This window comes from Canis aureus, chromosome 2 (assembly GCF_053574225.1).
Source record: "Canis aureus isolate CA01 chromosome 2, VMU_Caureus_v.1.0, whole genome shotgun sequence".
Taxonomy (NCBI): Eukaryota; Metazoa; Chordata; class Mammalia; order Carnivora; family Canidae; genus Canis; species Canis aureus.
The window spans coordinates 76219656-76244317 of NC_135612.1; the positions used below are offsets into that span (position 1 = coordinate 76219656).

General features: G+C 34.3%; 1 long non-coding RNA gene across 4 annotated transcripts in view; it reads left to right on the forward strand.

Moving 5' to 3' along the window:
- Positions 1 to 16188, forward strand: part of LOC144302462 (uncharacterized) — a 55159-nt gene extending 38971 nt beyond the window's left edge. For 3 of the 4 annotated variants that reach the window (XR_013369373.1, XR_013369370.1, XR_013369368.1), the window contains one exon: positions 7319 to 8484. This is a non-coding gene — a long non-coding RNA (uncharacterized LOC144302462). Of the gene's footprint in view, positions 1 to 7318; positions 8485 to 13513 lie in introns of those variants that run through there. The other variant, XR_013369374.1, reaches the window with a different exon arrangement.
- The last annotated feature ends 8474 nt before the right edge of the window (positions 16189 to 24662 follow it).

Here is a 24662-nt window from a genome sequence, read left to right on the forward strand (position 1 = left end):
CCATTATATGTGTCTTCATTTCCTAATTGAAGTCTTCAGTTCCTGAAAGTATAGTTATCACCAACTATAGCAGCAACCAACTCTCTGAGTTACAAAGTTCATGCAAGGTTTCCTTCTATTCTCCTCTTAACTTTAGATAGTAGATAGAAAATGCTACCTCTGAAATTCAGGCGTTTGGCAGGATTCAGAGAATCTGGTAAGGAGTACAGATTCCAACAATGCTGTAAATGTCATAATATGGCTCTTGTTAGGTGTGCCGATGGGTTTATTGAATGTCTCAGGGATATCACATTTTCTTTTTAAAATCTCTGAAAGCAGAGATGAAGATGAAGCTATAAATGTCATTGCTGGCTATATAAGGCTGAGTTAATATGCTCCTGTACTACTTTGCTTTAAGAAATCACGACTTTACCCCTCTCTGTTAGTGTGGCTTTGATAGGGCTGACTCCTCCTTCTGGCTTCAAGGCAAGACATGTGGCCCAAACCCAGTCCAGCAAAGCAGTTCACAACCTGCCCACAAACTATTCATTCAAGAATGAGTCTGTGACCTAGTTGAGCCAGTAAGAGTTATCCCTGGAACTTTTTTTCTGGTCTTAAAAGAAAAATAGGACTCATTTCTCTGTAAATATTAGTAACCCTAGTGCTTGCAGGTATCATATGTGACAACAAAGGAAAAACATTCCTGAGGATGGAGATCATCCAGGTATGAAGACAGAGAACTGATGACATAATTTGTACCCTGAATATGACATGTTTTTTTTTTTTTTAAAGATTTATTTATTTATTTATTTATTTATTTATTTATGATATACAGAGAGAGAGAGAGAGAGAGGCAGAGACACAGGAGGAGGGAGGAGCAGGCTCCATGCCGGGAGCCCGACGTGGGACTCGACCCTGGGACCCCACCCTGGGACTCCACCCTGGGACTCCAGGATTGCGCCCTGGGCCAAAGGCAGGCGCCAAACCGCTGAGCCACCCAGGGATCCCCTTCTGTTAACTTTATCCTGGAATTATCAGTTGTAGATGTCTCCAAATTTCATTTTGACATAAACTAGACATTGTTGGGGATCCCTGGGTGGCTCAGTGGTTTAGTGCCTGCCTTTGGCCCAGGGAGTGATCCTGGAGTCCGGGGATCGAGTCCCATGTCGGGCTCCCTGCATGGAGGCTGCTTCTCCCTCTGCCTTTGCCTCTGCCTCTGTCTCTCTCTCTCTCATGAATAAATAAACAAAATCTTAAAAAACAAAACAAAACAAAACAAAAAACTAGACATTGTTGGGTGGAACTTATGTTTTTCAACCAAAATGTTCCAAAAAAGTTTCTCATTATAGTAATTTGAGATAAGAATATATAGTGAAATATTCATAAAGCTCTTTGAATACTTCATGAGAAAGGTTATATTGTTGGTATAAGAACTCTGAAATATAAACATCTGTAAGGTGTAGATATTATACAGAAGAAATGTTAAAGAACAAGTCATAGATACAGAATGATGTACTAAAAACATTACAGTTCTCAACTGAAACAGATTCCACTTAGAATAATAGCTTTAAAATCTCTCTAGAATTCCAGCAATATTATCAGATCAATGAGTTTTCATAAATCATATGTAGTACTTACATTTATTATTTATGTAAATATTCTTAAAATTAACTTTGAATTATGATTTTCAGAAATCATAGATACAATTTCTTGATGACTTTCAAGTCATGATCAGTATGATACAGTTTCCTTAATAATAAGAGGAATTTCTTATTTCAGAAGTGTGAAAATGGAATATCGAGTCTGGCAATAATTTCAATATAGCAATAGAGAAAGTAGCTATTTTCATCAAAAGATATAGAAAGATGATTTACTCTCAAGCCTATGTTAAGAATGAAGGACAGTTAAGTTTATATATCTTTTGTTAATATTAACAGTTTGTGAATCTCTGTGTGCAGGACCATACTCATTTACTAAAGCTAAGAAATCAGTTGAGTAGCTTAACCAGAAAGGCCTATTAGAATGTACCCTAAGTATATAGTTCTCAGGATGATACCTTTTATCAGGCATGCCTAATAATAAAAACTTTTTTTAAAAATTAAATAGACACTTATAAGTAAAAGAAATTTGCGGGGGATTCACTGACTCTGTTGATTCCTTTTCTTCTCTTTTTTAAACTAAGCCTAATGGGCATCTTGGAATGGCTACCAAAATCTATAGTTAGTTAATAGAACTGACAATATAATGGTGAGGTAGAGAATAAATTAATGGAAAACAAGATAAATTTATTCTGTGGCTTCTATAGATCTGAAGGCCATAAGAAATTATTTGAATAAATCTTTCTTGTCAGTAAAAAGCAAAACCACACTAGTAGATAATAAAAATGACAAGGATATATTTAGCACAGGACAAATACATTTGCTAATATTGCCTTGTGAATAGCACCAATTTCAGTATTCCTCAAGCATGGTTTGTGAAATGAGATTTACACGAGATTTGGCAGTGCATAAATTACTCTGAAGGCATAAGGTATGAATTTGTGGAGCTATATTAACAGTTTCAGGACAACCACACATTTTTAATAAAGTGCTGTGGTGCTCCACTGAATTCTGTTCTGTTCTGGCCAAAAGAAGTCTAGCCATTATTTTACAGGCATCTCTTGTAAACATCTCCTGAAGGTTAGCATTTTACTTGGCCCGGAATGAAATGCAGATTTGAGTTTAAGAAAGGAGACATTCTACAGACCAAATCTTGACTTGGGATTAGGGCTGGAGACATGGGGCATATCTTTGCTTCTCTTCCCCACTAAATATGTGTCCCCAAATTGAACATATCCTAAACTATCTGAGACCTGTTTTGTTTCATTTAAGTTTGCTTTAAATCAACTGCAATATTGGACTAAAGCTCTTTTAAGCTCATTCCTTTCTTTAAAATTCTATAACTTTATTATATTTTATCTTCCCTGGGAAACAAAAAATCTAATGGATAGAAAATAGGCTCATGCATGTATCAACTACAAATATACACAAAGGCAGCTGTTTAATTATGAATATTGAATCCATATGTTATATTAGAAGAAACTGTGCAGAGTCCTAAAAATTCTTTAACTTCTCCTCTCAGCCCTTTTCCATAATAAACTGTTCTCTTTGTTCTTTTTGTTAATGGCACTTCAAGTGTGCCCTTATTATAGCAATCATCTCTTTCTCTTAGGGCCAGATCTACAGTTCTCTGGCATATCTACCTGGCCTCCCCATCTGAATTCCTTGAGGGCAAGATCTACCTTACTTTCTTATCCCTAGTGCCTGCTTGACATAGATTTGGCACTTTAGAGATGTTTGAATAAATAAATGAATGGGTAAACAAACACTTTAAAAGAAGAATAGTTAGAAAAAGAAGTTATTACTCTAGAGAATAAAAATCTTACTTTTTAACAATACAAAACACAAAATAAATAAAACATTATCAAGGTGGCATTACCTGCTAAGGCATTTTCCTATTTATCGTGTCCATTGATCCTTAACAATCTACAATTCAATTCTATTTTTTCAGAGGTAGATTTTGTTTTTTAATGTAACATGATTTTGGAATAGTTGGCTGATAATTGCTATTTTCCTTATCATAAGATGGCCAGTATGAGTGCTTAAAGTTATATGAAAGTGAAAAATAAAATATTTCAAAATGGAAGTTTCTGAATAAAGTCATAAACCTACCACATACCTTCAGGGTTGTCTCTCTTCTGTAATACAGTTTAAGGCAAGGATGGCAATGATGGTGGCTGTGGTGGTGGTGGTGATGATACCAAACTTGATGCAAATGACGCCCACTACTGTTAATTATGTCTATTGAATGCTTACGGTGTGAGAGGCATTTTGAATATAACAACACATTTAATTCTTGTAATATTTTATTGAATTGGTTATTATTCATTTGCTCCATTCTTGAATAAAGAATTAGCTTTAAGGAAGTAAGAACATTGACTATTATCCCACAATTCACAATTGGAAGAGCTAGTCTAGGACCCAGGTTTTTTAGGGAGCACACATAACACTTTATTGGCAATCAAACCAACCAAGCCAAGTACAAAATTGAATCATAAACAGAATCAAACTGCTAGATGTTGATAAACATCAACATGTTTATATTTCATTAATTCTCTTTCTCTTTTTTTGAATTTTATTTTACTTAAATGCAATTAATTAACATATAGTGTATCAGTTTCAGAGGTAGAGTTCAGTTATTCATCAGTTGCGTATAACACCAGTGCTCATCATATCACTTGCCCTCCTTAATGCCCATCAGCCAGTTACTCTATAACCCCATGCACCTCCCCTCCAGCCATGCTCAGTTTGTTTCCTAGAATTAAAAGTCTCTCATGGTTTGTCTCCCTCTTGATTTCATCTTATTTTATTCACTTTTAAAAATTTATTTTACCAGGGCACCTGGCTGGCTCAGTCAGAAGAACATGTGACTCTTGTATGTTCAAGCCCCATATTGAGTGTAGAGATTACTGAAAAACAAAATCTTCAAAACCTACACATACTTTTTGCTGCAAACTCAGAAACAATAAGAAGTACACAGTGCTACTTTTCCAGTGAGGTGAATGACATCACCTTTCTTACTAGTTGAACTTATTTCAGCATCTGAAAATACAACCTTAAAATGTCTATGAGCCAGGAGTTAAGATGTGAGAAGCTATATTTATAACAGAATGTCTGAAGGATAAGAGATTCCTTCATCTCTCTAGGTATTCTCAAGTTTGTTTTTGGATCAATCTGACAGCCAGAAAGTGGCACAATTTCACTACATTTTTTACCATTTATATCATTTCTTTTATTGCAGCATTCATGTAGGAATTTTTAAAAACTGTCTTACTGTAATCTCTATTTATTGTAGGGATATATTTGAGGTCACTCACCCAAATAAACATACATGGAATATTTGTTCCAGACCATTTTCAGGAAGTTTATTTGTCCTAAATAACCAGTATATTTTTGTCTCATGGACCATACTAACCTTGTAAAAGATACTTCTCTTTTGCTTAGGGAACTAGTATACTTTGTCAAATTTCTTACCCACTTTGAATTATTATGCATAAAATTTGCCTCTAAGGCTTGTCTTTCTGTGCACAGCACACTTTGATACCATTTTACTATTTTTCCATCATTCTCTTTTCACACCAATTTCTTCTTACCATTATGTTGTTGTAATTTCATGTCTTTTAGTAAGTCTTCATCTCTTAAAGGAAGCAATTTTAACATAAAAATGCTTCACAATATTTGGAGGCTTGTTTATAAAAAATCCTATACACAGGCAAAGTTTAAAAGTCCAAGAATGGCCATGAAGATGCAAGACTGATAAGTTTTGGTGGAGGTCAAGAAAAGAGGACAGATACAGAAAATGAGAGTCTCCTTTATCAGGCTATTAATAAATTGTTTTCTTTCATGTTCTTTGGTGAGGAAGGGAGGAGCATGACACTCAGAGAAGTGAAATGAAAGGAGGCCCAAAATAAGCTACACCCAACCATTTTGCCCGGACTTTATTCTGTCTCTTCAAAACTCAGTATTGTAGGACATCTTGGCTTTTCCCCACAACAAAATTTTCTCATTACCTCCACTTTAGGAAGATTTTTGTAAATATATGGTTGCCTAAAATGATGTAGGAATTTGAAGCATGTGTTAAAAAATAATTGCACATAATGACGTGGATGGAACTAGAGGGTATTTATGCTAAGTGAAATAAGTCAGTCAGAGAGAAACAAATACTGTATGATGTCATTCATATGTAGAATTTAAGAAACAAAACAGATAAACATAGGGTAAGGAGAGGAAAAATAAAATAAGACAGAAATAGAGAGGAGGCAAGTCTTAAGAGACTCTTAGCTATAGGAAACAAACAGGGTTGCTGAGGGGAGGTGGGAGGGCTGGGGTAACTGGGTGATGGGCATTAAGGAGGGCACTTAATATAAGACCACTGGGCGTTGTATACAACTGATGAATCACTAAATTCTACCTCTGAAACTAATAATACAGTGTATGTTAATTAAATTGAATTTATGTAAAAATTTTCAAAAAAATAATCGCACATATAGCTGCTCTCTTCAAACATTAGAACTTTGTAAAGATCTGATTGTGTTGAGGGCCACTTAAGAGAACTGTTTTGAAATACAAGAGACATTTCTTGTCTGAATAATTTGAACATTTTCTTGTGGATTTGATTTCTTGGTATCCTAAAGTCATTTTAAGGAAATTAAATGAAACTTAGATATCTTGAATGTTCATATTTAATCATCAGTTCACTATCATATACTTATTGTACTGATTATCTATTGCCACATGAATGCTACATAACAGACAACTCATTAGAGACATTGATTAACTCATCTGGTAACATGGTTTAGCTAATTTGGCCCAGGGTCACGCATGCATCCACATTCAGGCAGCTCTGCTGCCACCATCTGGACTCATAGATAGATGTATGTGGGAGTAGTCTGGCTGGCTGCCGGCTGATCAGGGATGGCCTTGGCTGGGATGATGGCGGTGAGTTGGCACTGCTCCATGTATCTTTTATCCAGCCCTGGCATTCTTATAACGATGGCAGAGGTGCAAAAGTAGGCAAGACCAACTGAAAAAGAATGCTTCAAAACTCACTTTGGTCACATTTATTGACTTCCTGCTAACCAAAACAAGTCACGTGGCTGAGGCTAGAGTTGGAGGAGAGGGACACTACAAAGTAATGTGACAACAAGGATGGATACAGGGAAAGGTGAAAGATTAGGGCCATTTCGCAATGTCGCAAAAGAGACTTGTATTTTAGCTACTTTATAGCACTGGAAGGTGATATAGTCGATGCTTTCATAGGATTCCTGGATCTTGTAACACATAATTTGCTTATTAGTATTTCCCGTGGGAGAAGAATTTCTCGATCTTAGTGCTTTCAAAATGAATATTGCCTATACTCTTCTCCCTATCTGTCCATGCAGGAATTTGGAGGGAGGAGAGTTTCATTTGGCTCTTTTCTTCATGGCTTGAAGTATTAACTGACATTATTTAACGACAAGTATAGAGTAATGTTCTCTTGCACCCAGGAATGTTATAAGGAGATAAAAGTGAAAATGAAATGACAAAGGAAATGAGCCAGAAAATAAGACCTCTGGGTAATTAAAATTCAGCACCCAAGCTAAACAAGTGAGAATCTTTTAGGTAGATTGTATAAATTCAGCTTATTATAGATTTTAAAAGAAAACAATTTTGAGGTTTCTTATCGTCATGAACAGCTGCTAGACCTCCAAATGGAATTTCCTAATGAGTGTAGAAACAAAATCTGTTTCTTTATTTCCCAGATACCCTGCATTCGCCTGGCTACCAACCAACACTGATCAGCTGCTGCTCGCTATTCTACAGCCACCTGGTCTTATTGCTGACATTTGAATTTGGAAGGAGTACTTGCTTCTTTCTAAATATTCCAGATATTATCCCCTATTTATACTGTATCTGGCTTCAGCATTGACTGTAACAGAAATGTCAAAAGCTCCCTGGTTTTTCTATGAAATACAATAAAGTGCTTGGAGGGTCTTGAGGGGTCTATGGCAGCCACTCTCCTTTCCTTCTTCTGTATTTGTCAGTAGTGTGGAGATTGAGAAGCTTAAATCTACATTTCCAAAACCCTTTTGCAGTGAGGGTTCTTGATTTCATGTAGTTTATCTGATTAGGTTGGAACATGGGATGAAGCAGAGCCATGCTTTTGCAACTGCTGCTAGGACTGCTGGAAAAGTTTGGTCAGGAAAGCTGACTGATTTTTTGCTACCGACAAACGCTCCAGCTAAAGCTGGAGATCAATTTCAGGAGCCATTGTGAACTATCAGGTATTGGAAGTTTCTTTCTTTCTTTTTTCTTTTATTTTTTTAAGATTTTATTTATTTATTCATGAGAGACATAGAAAGAGAGGCAGAGACACAGGCAGAGGGAGGAGAAGCAGGCTCCATGCAAGGAGCCCGATGTGGAACTCTATCCCAGGAATCCAGGATCATGCCCTGAGCCAAAGGCAGATGCTCAACCACTGAGCCACCCAGGCATCCCATGGTATTGGAAATTTCAATGAACACTCATCAGGTGTTGGAAATGTTCATTTAGGTGTCTTAGTCTCCACACGACCGACAAACACAGAAGGAAGGGAGCATGGCTGTCATAGTCTCCTCCATGAGACCCTTCAAGAGCCTCATTGTACCTCATCTGGTGTGGGAATTAGAAGTCAGGGTGTGGTAGTTAAATATTGACTTCTGATGCCTGGAGGGAAGCTAAGGCTGCATATTTGTGGAGCTTGTAGTTCCGGGGGTGAGTTCCCACTTTCATATTTCTTTGTTATATATAGTCAAGATAGCAGCTCTTGTTGTGGTGAGCTAGTTTTGTAATGTTCCTGTGGACCTCATTCCTAGAGTATTAGCTTCTCAGCCTTTCAGTGGTTTTGTAAGCATTTAATTCTCTTTATTAAATGTCATTCTGTTTAAAATACAGTCAGCTCTTGAACAACCTGAGTTTGGATTGTGCAGGTCCACTCTTACATGGACTTTTCACAGTACACTACTGTAAATGTATTTTCTCTTATAAATTTCTTAATAACACTTTCTTTTCTCTGGCTTACTTTACTGTAAAAATATATACAAAATATGTATTAATCGACTGTTTATGTTACCAATAAGGCTCCCAGTCAAAAGTAAGCTATTAGTAGTTAAGTTTTTGGAGAATCAAAAGTTTTATGAGGATTTTCAACTATGTGGGAGTGGAGGGGATCCATGCCCCTAACCCTGCATCATTCAAGGGTCAACTATGGCTAGGTAGCTGTCTGTTATTTGCAACTGAATCCTGACATAATCTAATCATTCTGAAACCAGAGACCTTGAATTAATTACCTCCTTGCCTGACCATCTACAGTAAAATGTAAAATATAGACTCATGATATTACCTCATTAATTTTTATTGCTTTTTAAATTTTTTTGTTTACCACTTTTTAAAATTATGAAATATTACAAGGTCATAAAGAATGAAAAATAATGTAATAGATTTGGGGTATACACACTAAGGTTGATCAAATGTTAACATTTGGGTATATTTGCTTCAAATCTTGTCTTTTAATTGAAATATTGCAGATATATTTAAATACCTTCCTAATCCTACTTCCTTTTAATCTGTCATTAGAGATAACCAATGAGCTATAAAATATAAACGTATTCCATGCCTCTTTTATGCTTTTACTATATATAGACATGAACTCATAAAAATATGTAGTACTATTTTGTATTTGTATACTTCATATAAATCAATTCATATTGTCTAAATCATATTTCAAAATTTGCTCTTTCAATTAATATTGTGTCCTGATTTAAAAAATTTTTTTACATATAAATCCAGTTAATTTATTTTAATTTACATCTGTTTTTCCATTGGCAGATTATATCATTTCCGTACTGAGATTGTTTCCAAGGAGTGATTTTCTAATAACATCTCAAAATCAATATGCTAATAATTGAATTTGTAATGTCTTCTGACCTTTTGCAATGGCTCCTATAATTGATTGCCTTGATGTAGCCAATGGCATTTATATCCCCAATTCTTTCAGCTCCAAAACTTTGGGATCATTATTTTCATTATTGATCAATTCATTGAACACTTGATTTTTTGTCAACTTCTATGTCTGTGCTAAAATGTCATCTCCAAAGAGAGAGATTTCTGAAGTAGCTTCCCCACCTGCTTGCTCAACTTACTATAGCAATGAACTCTTCCTTTCAGAACATTTATCACAATGTATAATAGTATTTATTTATATTCTAGCTTATTTATTGTTTTTTTTTTTCAATCAATTGCAAGATCTGCAAAATTTGGGACCAGGTATAAGGTCCTTATATACAGTACGAGCATTAGAACATGTTAGGGCTCAGTAGTTATTATTTATTATTTATTTATTTATTTATTTATTTATTTATTTATTTATTTATTTATTTATTTTGTCAGTAGATCTTTAAATGAATGTATGCATGCATTGTACAGCCCAATGCATTGTAAATGCAACCAGTTACATTCTGAAGAGTTTTACTCTTCAAAACATCAATAATATCCATGTAAGCATGGACATTTACAAAGAAAAGAAACATTTTAAAGAAATGTTTTTAAAGCTTAGTACATTGCCCAGTTATATGTTTAAAATCAGAACCATTAGAAATGGTAAATATTTTATGCAGGCAATGTTCCTTTTATTTTTACCTTAGGATAAATGACCCAAGATAAAGTCATCTTGTCAAATATGTGACCTATTAATTATAACAGTAGCTTAAAACTTTCCCATGAATAAATTGTTTCCTATTAATAGTGTGATTTAAAATATAAGTATAATTTCAAATGCATAAAACAGTGCAAAAATAATACAGATGTCTATGTACCCACCACTGAGATTAAACAGATGTTAACATTTTGCCATATGTGTATCAAATCTGTCTTTGAAAAGGAAAAATAATACAGATTCAATTAACTCCTCTTTGTTTCTTTTGCTCCCCACCAGTAACCAATATTTAAAAGTTGTGTAAATTTCCTATGATGTCATCATGCATATAAAAAACAGTATAATTGTTTTGTGTGTGCACCCTAGGGCTCTTATTTGAGAAACAAATACATAATTACAAAACAAAGTTAGATGCAAAAGTGAATATTTATGTAGAACAAGAAAAAAAAATCACGATATATTTAAAAATGTAAAGAGCTGGTAAATACTACAATCATTTCACAATCTACAAAATTAATAATATTTTAGAATAAATCACCTCATCTACCTCTGTAATATATGTTTCTCTACATTTGTGACCACATAGTCTTTGATTACCTCTTCCAAATAGACCACTTTTTAATAATTTTATAGAACAATTAGAAAATTGTTATCCTTCTGGCATGGATGAACTAAACTTATTTTTATTAATAGCTAGAGTGTATTAAGCTTACTACTTCACACATTGCTTCTTGTTATTGTGCTGATATTGGTTTTTGCTCAATGTACTCAAGGATTCAGGAGAAAGGGACCTTTGCTAGTGGAGGTCATTAGCTTTGCTGGAAGGCAGCGATTGCTGCTGAGGAAATGACTGACCTGTCTCCAGAAGGTAGTACATGCTCCTTCTTCACCATCTTATTTCCTACTTAATTTGTTAAAATAAATCAATATAAATATTTTACTAAGTATGTACATCAGTGATCATTTCTCCCATATTACTACCCTTCCATATCCTAAAACTGAAAATTTTATGTTTATCCATGAGTTAATAATCAGGAAAAAAAAATCCTCCCTGGAAAGAGGCCTATGCAAGTGAAAGGTGCCAAAACCTAAGGTTCATTTACTTCCATTTTAAATTTCCTTTTATCTGTCTGTAGTTTACATCCATGGGTTCATTTTGTATTTTTTAAAGTCTCTGTGGTTCACTCAACTTTAATTTTGAGATTATTCATGTTGGTGCATGTAGATATAATCCGTTTCACTTTACTGTCAAGTATGCCATTGTACTAATCAACACCATTCAATTTTTCTGTTCTTTTTCCAAGAGGAATTTAGAGTTTTTCTTATTTGCTTTTGGTATTATGATTAATGTTATAGAAACATTCTTCATCCTGTCTCCTTGAACAGGTGTGTCAGTAGCCTCCAGAGTAACCAATTAGAATAAAACTCAGGGTTATAGGATGTGCCTACCTTAAACAAAGTGCTAAACAGAATGGCTCTATGGTTTTATCTTCTACTAATAACAAGAGTCCCTGTTGCATTTCCATTAATACCTTTTGTTCCCATCCTCATTAATTTTGACAATCAGTTGGATGTGAGGGGGATTCTTACTGTTATTTTCATTTGTGTTTATCTTTCTACCAGTGATGTTGGACTTTTAATACTTATTATTCATTTTGATTTCCTCAATTGTGAATAGTTTGCTTGTATCCTTGGATTGTTTTTCTTGAGTTTGCATAATTTTTATTTTTGCATAATTTTTATTTTTATTTTTATAGATTTAAAGATGTTCATTGTATTTCCAATTGCTAATTCTTTATCTGTTATATGAGTTATGAGTATCTTCTTACAATCCATGACTTATCATCTTAGTTTGCTTTCTGATCTCTTTTGCTATGCAGAGGTTTTCAACTTAATGTAGCAAAATTTATGTTTTACCATTTGCTTCATGTATATGAGAATATTCTCTATCCTGCTACAACAATATAGTCTTTGTTTGTTTTTTTTTGTTGTTGTTGTTTTGTTTTTTTCTAAAAGTTTTAGTTTCCTTATGCTGAATGCTTTGATGCTTTTGGAATTGACTTGGGGGTATTATAAAGTGGGAAATATTTCCCACATAATTAAAGCTTCATTTGGTTAATTTGTCCTCCTTTTGCCACTGATCTGTAAAGCCAATTAATATGTTTCATCAGAATTGGAATCCTGACTTCATGCTTCCTATGATCTTAAGTAAGTTGCTTACCTTCTGACATTTCTTAGTTTACACAATTACAAATAATGCACCACACAGAGACACTGTAAAATTTAAAAAGTTAACAAGTATGCAATTTTTAAGAGAGTTCTTGCCATATATTAAACACCCATTAATAACACCTTAGTAAATCTCACCCTTCTTCCTTTCTCTGATGATGTTAGCTATCCTTTGATAACTAAAGGAGTAAAGATGGAGAACAAAATACTATCATTGTTATTAAAGATAAGTTAAAGAGAATATTTTAGAGGAGCAAGCTACTATGCTTCTTTATAACTTCAGAATTAGGCAGACTTTTTCACTTTATTGTGGGCAAGACTGGAATAGGGCAGACTTTCACATGTTGGAAGGCCCCGGGTGGGTAAAAATTACCATATTTTTTGAAAGTTTTGCATAAGTAAAATTTTATTCATAAGTGGTATTGAGCTACTCATTTCTTGTACTTTCCTTGTTAAATTTTGATATCAAGATTATACTGTTTTTTGTTTTCATTTACTTTTCTTGGGAATAATTTGCATAAAACTGGGATCATTTGTATGTTAGAAGTAGACTAAAATTTCTTTATAAAATCACCTGGACCTAAATCTACCTACTCACCTACTCTGGGGCTTATTTGTATGTTATGAGTAGATTCTATTCTAGTCTTCATTTTCTTAAATGATTATAAGACTATTCACTTCTCCTACCTGTTCATCAGTGAAATTTTATAAATAATATTGTTCTAACAAATCTTCATTTTATGTAAGTTTCATATATGTAAGTTTTTCATTTTAATGTGCTAACCTCATTTATAGTATGATATGATATTTTCAAATCTCTAGTATATCAGTTAATTTCCTTACCTCATTCATAGTAGCATGGGGATGTTTTGTGTGTATGAGTGTGTATGCATTTTTGTATTTATATGTGTGCTTGTGTGGGTGCCTCTTTTTTTTCCTTAGGCAATCTCACCTATCTAACTTATAAATCTTTTCAAAGCATCAACTTTTGGATTTTTTTTAAAGATTTATTTATTTATTTATGATAAACATAGAGAGAAGAGACAGAGAGAGACAGAGACACAGGAGGAGGGAGAAGCAGGCTCCATGCCGAAAGCCCGACGCGGGACTCGATCCCAGGACTCCAGGATTGCACCCTGGGCCAAAGGCAGGCACTAAACTGCTGGGCCGCCCAGAGATCCCCCAACTTTTGGATTTTATTGATATTTCCTCGTTTCCTTTTTTCCTATTTTTTACTGATATTTATGTCCTGCTGCTATTTTCCTATATTCTTTTTATCTAGTTTCTTTTGTTGGATGCTTATTTCCTATTTATCAACATTTCTTCTTTCCTATAACAAGCATTCAAGAATAAATATCTCCCTCCTATATGGTTTTAGCTGCATCTCACCCAATTTAATATAGTTAAATTCCCATTATATTTTTTCCCCTATGAGTTTGTTAAAGTATCCAAATAAAAGGAGATTTTTACTTTTTATAATTTATTTTATATGATTATACAATATTTGTTTGATACTTTTTATAATTTTCAAGACTTTCTATATCCTAATGTATGCTTGTTTTGGAGAAAAATTCTATGACAACTTGAAATGGAAATGAACTTTCTGTCAGTTGCAGGATTTTATCTACCCAGATATGCATTCAAACCTATCATTTATATTTTAAAATTCATTCTTTCATATACAAGTATTGAGTCACTCCTCAGAGCCAGTCATTTTTTTCTAAGCATGAGAATGCAGTGGTGAACAAAATAAGAAAACTCTGTTTTGTGGAGTTTGTATTCTAGTAGGGGAGGAGAGGTAGTAGATGAATTAACAAATAAATATATATGATAAGTCAGATGGTAACAAAGGATGTGAAGGAGCTAAAACTGGGAGGATTGGGAGGAGAGGAATGTTAGTTATTATGGGATGGTCTTCTCTTCGGGTAGAAGCAGAACAGTTCGATGGCCTTGGGGAAGAGAGGAGTAAGCAAGATGGAAGTAGTAGAGCATGAGATTAGAGGGTTAGACATAGCCAGATGAAATTTAGACATCAAGTTGATGAAGAGGAACTGACAATGAGACTTTGAAGAAGTAGGCAACGGAAAAGAAGAAAAAGATTATTGGATTGTCAGCCAACCGTAGTTGGACCAGGAGTTAGGATATCCTAAGTTCTTTATCTGGCTCCTTTACTAATGTCTGGAAAAACTTGGAAGATTTATTTAATTCCTTTGGTTCTGAAAATTCTTGTTCAAGGGTCCTCCCAAGTCAAAATTACTATAGCAAATAAGAATGAATTATAGTAACTGTGGGGCAGATCATTAATTCACTATGGAGGGATCGATTTATGGACAATTTCTGGGTTTTTCTGCAGTTTTAAGAACTGGAGAAAGACAATGCTTGTCAGGTAGCACTGCAAAACAAAGCACAGGGATGCTTTCAATTTGACAACACCTGCAGTTAGAACAAGTGTTATATGGTTGTTTTTGTTGTTACTTGTTCAGAAACATTCTGAAGAAGTAAACACTTGGGGTTTCCTTAGGGGTTTTTGAGACTGACTGTATATTGTCACTACTGAATTCTCAGTGGCACATTTCTGCAGTAAAACTGGAAAATCTCAATCCAATAGAAGATACTAACTATGCAAATGGTTAAGAAGGTTACAGTTCCAATCTTGAGGTCAAACAGTTGATTTGGCTACCCAAACTAATTAGGCTGTGTAGGAAATAACTATGAAGGAAAGCTGCATTTCTCTGGCATTTCAATTCAGAGTTAAGATATTGTTTAAATTCAGATTTGTGATAAAACCTATACTTTTATAATTGTTATTGTAACAAGGATTACAATAAAAAAACAACAGTAACTTGTCCCACACTATCTCTCTCTTGATTTCTGTTGTCACAGACAAATACTTTTAGTTTAAGCTTTACCTGGTCTTCTGAATAAACACAAACAACATACTATTATTCATTTTTAAATTTTAGATACTATCTAATTTCTTCCTCTACTGCACTATTCCTATCATCATGAAAATATGCAATAACACTCCAATCTGAAGGAAAACAAAAAGCTTATTTTGATCTTATTTTCTCTACCAGTAACAACAAGATTTTGTTACTCCCCTTTGTAGCAATATCTATTTGCTGTTTCCAATCCTCACCTTTCCCATTGTCTCTAAAATCAAGATTTTGGTCCCCATTATTTCACCAGTACTAGTCAAAGTTATCAATAGCTTTCATCAATGAAGCCACTGCTCAGTTTTCAGTTCTTATAATTCTTGATTTGGAAGCAGATACTAACACATCTCTCCCTCCACGATACAATCAAGTGATTTAGATTTCTACTGATTTTAGTCTCTTGTTTTCCCACCTACTTTTCTGATCACTGTTTCTCAGGGGTCTTTTTATTACTATTTTTTGTTGACCTTTCCAACTTTGAATTGCCTCAGAGCTCAGTGCTCAACAGTACATGTACATACATTCTGATATATTCTATACATAAATGCATATGTATGGAAAGACTATGTTTCTCTCTGTTGATAAATATGGAGATAGCCTCAAATATGCAACCACTTTACATCTCCGGTTGGATGGCAAATAGACATCTAAAATTAAACACATAAAACTGAAGAACTGGTCTTTTCTTCCAAATCTGCTCCATCCTTAACCTTCCCAAAGTTAGTTGATGGCAATTCTATCTTCCTTTTTTACTCAGCAACAAAAAGGGAATGAACTATTGATACATGCAGTAACCTAGATGAATCTCAAAGGCCTATAGCAAGTGAAAAGATCCAGCCTCATAATGTTACAAAACTCATGATTCCATTTTTTTTAAAAGATAAAAACACAGCTATGGAAAACAGTTCAGTTGTTGCCAAAGGTTGGGAGTTGTGGGATAGGAACAATAGAGGATACGATACCATGTTGATGTGTTCTTAGGGTGATGGAACTGTTTATTATCATGATCATGGTCGCTTTTATGTGAATCCATATGTGTGTCAGAATTTATAGACATAGACACCGACAAAACATCCTTTCCTACGTGCTAATTTTAAAATATAATTGAAAAAACCTCAAGATACAGCTAAAACTGGACTAAGAAGAAAATTTAAAGAACTGGCCATATTTAAAAAGGAGAAAAACTTACAAATTAATGATTTAAACATTATGAATTGAGGAAAAGAAGATAAATTAAAGGCAAAATAAGTAGAACTTTTGATTTACTGCTATGGAAGACAAAGGTTTAGCTCCCTTACAAATAGTACACAGCTCTCCCAAAGTCCCTTCATACAATCTGCCTCTTCCAAACTCAAAATGTGGTTGTAACTCTAGGTAACATTTTCATGAGTTCTCACTGAAGTCAATGAACTTTTTTATATTATCATGACTCTAATAATATATGCATTTCATTTTTTTGTGCAACATTTCCTTGTAAATAATAATCGCCTCTATTTTTATTGTTGTTTTTAATTTCCTATATAACCGTCTTTGGTTTGAATGTAAATTTTTTCTCTCTGTATATGCATACATATAAAGTAACAAATCAAATTTCTTAGAAACTATGCTTACTAATATTCTGGCTTCTTGTTAAATCTGGACTAGGTACTGTATACACTGGCTATTCAGACTTGTCATAGGATATTTTTATGCCATTAATTTAGGAATTTTTTTTTCCTCTTGGATTCTACTTCTTCTCTTTCTTGTTTGCCACCCTTGTTGGTGAAACATTTTTTCTCCTAAGATTTTCCTAAGAAATTACATATGAAGATGATTCTTTTGAGATGTGTCATACTCGGTAGTTTATTTGGATGGATAGCTTCAACGTAAAATCACCGCTTATTTTCTTTAATAAACTTTGTCCTTTTAGAAGAGTTTCAGTTTTGTGGAGAGATTGAGAAGATAGTACAGAGAATTCCCACAGACCTCCATTACTCAGTGTCTCCCAATATTTTTTAAGTTTTTATTTAAATTCTAGTTAACATATGGTATAATATTAGCTTCAGGTATACAGTATAGTGATTCAATACTTCAATACAAAACCCAGCGCTTATCACAACAAATGCCCTCCTTAAGCCCCATCACCTATTTAATGTATCCTTCCACCCATCTTTCCTCTGGTAATCATCAGTTTGTTCTCTACCATTGGCAGTGTTTCTTGGTTTTCATCTCTTTTGTTTTTTCTTTTGCTCACTTGCTTTGTTTCTTAATTTCCACATATGAGTGAAATCATATGGTGCTTATCTTTATCCGATTGACTTATTTATTTTAAGATTTTATTCATTTACTCATGAGAGACACAGAGAGAGAGAGGACGAGACACAGGCAGAGGGAGAAGTAAGCTCCATGCAGGGGGCCCGACGTGGGACTCAACCCCAGGTCTCCAGGATCACGCCCTGGCCTGAAGACTGAGCCAAACAGCTGAGCCACCTGGGCTGCCCAGACTGACTTATTTAGCTTAGCATAATACTCTCTAACTCTATCCATGTCACTGAAAATGGCAAGATTTCATTCTCTTTTATAACTGGAGTAATATTCAAGTGTGTGTGTGTGTATGTGTGTGTGTATGCATACCACTTCTTTATCCATTCATCAGTTTATGAAAACCAGCTGTATCCATAATTTGGCTATTATAAATAATGCTGCTATAAACAGAAGAGTGCATGTATCCCTTCGAATTAGCATTTTTGTATTCTTTGGGTAAATACCTAGTAGTGCAATTGCTGAATAGTAGAGTAGTTCTATTTTTAAGTTTTTGAGGAACCTCCATACTGTTTTCCAGAGTGGCTGCACCAGTTTGCATTTCCACCAACAGTGCAAGAAGATTCTCCTTTCTCCACATCCACACCAGCACCTGTTGTTTCATGTGTTGTTGATTTTAGCCATTCTGACAAGCGTGAGGTGATATGTCATTGTAGTCTTGATTTATAATTCCCTGATGATCAGTGACATTGAGCATCTATTCATGTTTCTGTTGGTCATCTGGATGTCTTTTTTTTTGGAAAAATATCTTTTCATATCATCTGCCCATTTTAAATTAGATTATTCCTTTTTTGGGGGTATTGAATTTTATAAGCTCTTTTATATATTTTGTATATTAACCCTTTATCAGACATGTCATTTGCAAATATCTTCTCCCATACCATAGGTTGCATGGTAGTTTTGTTGATTGTTTCCTTCACTGTGAAGAAGATTTTTATTTTGATGAAGCCCCAATAGTTTATTTTTTGCTTTTGTTTCCCTTGCCTCAGGATATAATCTAGGAAGAAGTTGATAAAGCTGATGTCAGAGGTTAGTACCTATGTTCTCCTCTAGGATTTTTATGGTTTTATGTCTTACATTTAGGTCTTTCAACCATTTCAAATTTATTTTTGTGTATGGTGTAAGAAAGTGGTCCAGTTTCTGTCTTTTGCTTGTTGCTGTCAAGTTTTCCCAACATCATTTGTTAAAGAGACATTTACTTTCCATTGGATATTTATTCCTGCTTTGTCAAAGATTAATTGACAATATAGTTGTGGGTTCATTTCTGAGTTTTCTATTCTGTTCTATTGATCTATGTGGCTATTTTTATGCCAGGATATACTGTTTTGATTACTACAGTTTTGTAATATAACTTGAAGTTTAGAATTGTGATGCCTTCAATTTTGCTTTTCTTTTTCAAGATTGCTTTAGTTATTTGGGGTCTTCCAAGATTCCATACAAATTTTAGGATTGTTTCTTCTAGTTCTGTGAAAAATAATTAGTATTCTGATAGGGATTGCATTCAATGTGTAGATTGCTTTGGGTAGTACAGACATTGTAACAATATCTGTTCTTTCAGTCCATCATGATGAAATAAATGTCTTTCCATTTCTTTGTGTCCTCTTCAATTTCTTTCATCAGTGTTTTATAGTTTTCAGAGTATTATAGATCTTTTACCTCTTTGGTTAGGTTTATTCCCAGGTATCTTATTATTTTTGATGCAATTGTAAATGGGATTGATTTCTTGATTTCTCTTTCTGCTGCTTCATTATTGGTGTATAGAATGCAACAGCATACAGTTTCTTCCATTATTAACATCTTAATACAGTAATTTAAAAAAATAACAAGCCAACATTGATATGTTATAATTAATACATTATTATCTAAGGTATACAGTTTAAGTTGCTTTAATTTTTATCTAATGTTCTTTTTCTGTTTCAGGGTCTGTCCGAGATACCAAATCGCATTTACTCTCCTTATTTTTTGTGACCTTGATAGTTTTTTGTAGTATTGGTCAGATATTTTTTAGGATGCTCCTCTATTGTAATTTATCTGATGTTTTTCTCCTCATTAGACTGGGGTTATGGTTTTTTGATGGGAACACCATAAAGGAAAGGTAACATTTTCATCCCATCATACAAAGATATATGCTATCACCAGGACTTTTCACCGTTAATATATTTGATCATAATTACCTATAAGGGTAACATTTATCAATACTCTTCGCTAGAAAGTCAGCCTTTTTTCCCTTCTTCCCATATTGAATTCTCTGGAAAGAAGTCACTGTGCACAGCTCATACTTAAGGTCCAGGCTTTGAGGGCTGAATATCTATATAAGTTATTTGGAATTCTTCTGCAAGGGAGCTTGATCTACTCTCTCTCTCATGTACTTGTATGATCACATATTTGTATCAGTATAAATTCATGGATATTTATTATGTTTCTCAAATTGTTCCAGCTTTGACTATTGAGTCAGCTTTCAGTTAGCCCTTCTGTTCTTTTCTTATACCCCCATAAATGTATATTTTTATTTTTTTTATTTATTTTTTTTTTAGCATTTCTTTAATTTCCAGCACTGAAAGATGTACCAGACTCACTTTGTTAACTCAGCTCTCGTCCTCAGTCAGTCATTTCTCCAAGGAACCATGGTTCCTCCTATTGGAAATCAAGATGTGGACATTAGTTGTGCTCTCCACTTATTAGGGCCATCACTCACTTTTTAACAATTGGATAAACTGATGGCAGCGAGAAGTGAATCTATTTAAAGTTTTATATCCTTGTTTTCTGTTGTTGCTCTTTGTATACAATTTAGAAAGAACAGAAATATGTACATATTTTTAGGTACATGTATATGGGCTCAAAATCAATATATAATTTTTTATCTTTTTTGTACATTTAAATAATATGCAGTTTGTTATTAGAAACCTTTTTCAAGGTTTTAAGTGATTTCACAATTCTAATGTAGTTAAAATCCAGTATATATTAGTTTCAGGTGTCTAAAAGAGTGATTCAGGGGATCCCTGGGTGGCTCAGCGGTTTAGCACCTGCCTTCAGCCCAAGGCGGAGTCCCGGGATCGAGTCTAACATCAAGGTCCCAGCATGGAGCCTGCTTCTCCCTCTGCCGGTGTCTCTGCCTCTCTTTCTCTCTCTTTCTGTGTAGAGACATGAATAAATCAATAAAATCTTAAAAAAAAAAAAAAGGGTGATTCAATAGTTCTATGTATTACTCAGTGGTCATCATGATAAGTGTATTCTTACATCATTCGTGATGCCTGTATAAAATCAATGAATGCACCCAATATATTGATATTTATAAAGTTAAACATTTAGGTAGTTTCAATTTTTAAAATTTTAGGTGGAAAGATTATGTTTTATTAACTTTCAATTACGTAGATTTCCAAAAGTACTTTTTCTGGTCAACGAACTTACATATTCAAAGCAAGCATTACAAAATATATTTTGTCTGCTTATTTTCCAAAAGAATAGCAATATTTATTTCTACTACCATTATATGAGACTGTTATCTCTCTATACTTTATAAAGATCAATCAATAACAATAGTTTTAAATTTTAATTAATTAGAAAAATATTATCTTATTCTGATTTTGATTTGCATCTTTTATTTCCAAAGTGTTTGGTTGCGATTTCATTGTTTATTTGCCTTCAAGAATAGATAATGCAAATGTCAGTTAGACCTTCCACCTGTTAGCTCTTTCCTGGCTTCCACCTGGGCATTTCATCAGCTCATTATACTGGAGATTTGGAAGATCAAAGAAAGAGGATACATTGCATAGGTAGGTCACAAAATTGTTTTCTCCACCCCAACTCCTACCAATTCTCCCTCCTGCCCTTCATTTCCTTCTCACTTCCCTCCTAGGATTGGTTGAGATCGCAGTTAAAGTTCCTTTGGGTTTCTATCTTTTTTTTTTTTTTTTTTTTCCACAAGATATTCTTTAGAGGAATTCCATTGAATACATTTGCTTTCATTTCATTATGTCCATAGTTTCTCCTTCCAAAATTTTGTTTTGGGTCCTTTATTAGATGCCATTTTGAAAACAGATAAATAAAACTTACTCATTTTAACATTTTCATTTATTAAATGCTAGAAATATGCCAGGCAGACATGATACTCCACACTGGGAGATGGAAAGCAATACCACATGCTTTTACTTTAAGTTGTTTACAACATTGTGAGAAACACAGCCTCATGACTGTTTTGAAGCAAATGAAGATTAATTATTTTAATCATAAGTAGCCATGAAGCTCATGTTAGAAGTGCCTCTATAAAGGAAATGTGGCTCTCACTTTAGTAATTCCCCATGGAAACCATCTGAGAACATAAAATGTCAAAAAGACGAGGAATGAAAACGACCTAGAAATAGAAAGGGACAGAGGGAAGGGAGAAGGAATAGGAAGAAGAAAATGAAACAGATACAAAGAGAGAAAAAACCACATGTGCTCCGGAGGTGTAAATATGTTGAAAAAATTGGAAACTTCAAGAAAGAATTAGAAAGATGGGACTACTTTTATATTTTAAACCTTTGCAATATTTTTAGCTTTACCTTCTTTTTTCACCTTCATTTTTTCTGTTTCAAATATAGAACTAGCTCCAAATTCCGGTTATTGCTTTCCCTGGAAAGTTTCTCAAATTCAATATCTCCACTCCTTTTTTATCTCCACAACCTCCAGGGGTTCATTGTGCTACACTTCCGTCATCCTCCTACAGACCCCGGGGAATTGCTTACCTGCTGCCATCACCAATTCTTCCATCTGTATTATATTCCACTGGGGCTCTGCTTGGAAGAATGTACCAGTCCCTAATTTCTCCCCATGCTGCTGTTCTTAAAACATCCACACAACAGTTCTTTCTGGGTTTCTTAAATTTGTTTTCTTGTGTGCTTTTGTTACTGATAGTAATTAAATTAAAGCAGATAACAATGAACCATTAATAAACCCTATCACCTACTGACAGTAATGATAATTATTAAACTCTAGATGCTAGGCTTTGTGATAATACCCTTGTAATTAAGATTCAATTTAATTCTAACAACAATTATATAAGATTGTGTTATCTATGAAGTATACAGAGGAGGAACCCAGGTGATTGGGAGATGGAAAGTGGCAAAATCAGAGTTACAGAGGGATAGGAAATCTTAAAATAATGAAGAGACTGTTGTCATTTTCTTTTTATTTTTATATTGTCTAAATTTTAGGCGTACAACATGTTGATTTGATACACATGTATAATGTGACCTGATTGCCATTGCAGTGATAGCACCTCTATCATGTCACATCACTGTCATTTGTTTTTTGTGGTGGAAACAATTAAAACACAGTCTCTTAGCAAGTTTGGTGATGATAATAAAATATTGTCTGGATTCACTATGCTATGCATTAGATCTCCAGGACTTACTTACCTACTAGTTGCAAGTTTGTATCCTTAAACAATATTTCCCCTATCCTTATTTGTATATTCTGTTTTTTTTTTTTTTAACTAAAATTTAGATCATACTTGGTTTAGACTGTTATTTCAGGACTGATTCCTTAGTGTTGTCTCTCCTGATAAAGTCATTCTTACCCCTTCATTTGATCATTCTTATTTCTAGAAGTAGAACTTGTTACGTGCCCCTCTCCCATTTTTTTCTTTCCTCCAGAGATCCCACACTAAAATCTCTTCCTCTTTTCTCACTGTTGTCATTGACTTCATTCATTCATACATGTAACAAATGTGTTGCGTTTTACTGAGTGCCATAGGCTATTGAAGGTGCTCTGGATATAGCACCAAACAAGACAGGTGTAGACAGTCCTGCCTTCCTGGAAATTATATTCTAGCAGGAAGAAATTCAGTAAATAAACAATACATAAACAATCCTAGATTTTCTTAGTCTTAAGAAGCAAATAAAGAGGTGACCAAAAGTAATTATAGGGGTGACTTTCTTTAAATAGGATGACCTTCTTTTCTGAAGAGCTAACTTTTTTCCAAGGCCTGAAGGAATGATGAGAAGAATCTAAATAAGAATTCTCTGGGGGGAAATAACATTTCCTTTGCGGAGAAGAATAACTTCAAAGTCTTGAGGCAGAGACAAAGAGGAGAGAAGTAAAAGATAAGGTCAGAATGGTGAGAAGAGCAGTCTTGTAACACTGGTAAGAGTCATAGATTTATTGGGATTGCAGTGAGAAGCTATTGGTGAGATTTAAGCAGGGGAGTGATATAATCTGAATAGTTTTTTTTTTCTTTTTAATACGCTACAGATGCTGCTAGGCCAAATGAAATTTTAGGTGCCAAAGAGTGGGTGATTCAAATTCTCCAAGGCTCATATGAGTTCTATTTATATCTCAGAAGAAAACTCCATATTCTCAGAGTTCTTTGGTTTCCTGCAAGAAACTTAATTTAAGAAAACTCTTGGCTATTCCTTTCTCCTGAAATTAGACCACTTGCTTGGTATTTCTTTTTCTTCCACAGAGGGAAAGCAATGAGATTTAACATCTCCATAAAAGGAAATTAGCGATCATGTTGCTAGATCCTTGGATTCATGGAAGAATCATGCCTTTCTGGCAGTTTGGGTCCAATAGTTTGAATGTATGGCATAACCTATTGTGCACAGGAGGCAGGTGGGAAGAGTCCCACTTCTCTCCAGCTGTGAAACTGAGGTCTTTATGTGTTCTCTCCCTGAGCATTGGATTAATCTTCTGTAAAACGAGAGATTTGGTCTAGAACAGAGCTTCTCAAATGCAACTACTGATTTTGTGGGCTGCATAAGTCATATTGTGAGGGACTGCCCTGTACATGTCAGTATGTTTATCAGCATCTCTGTCTCCTACCCAGTATATGCCGCTACCATGTCTTGGATGATTATGAATGCTTCTTGACATGCCAAGTGTTTCCTGATGGGTAAAATCCTCCATAATTGGGAGCTACAGGTTTAGAAAGACTTTTCACTTCTATGCACTTACACTTCAAATGTATAA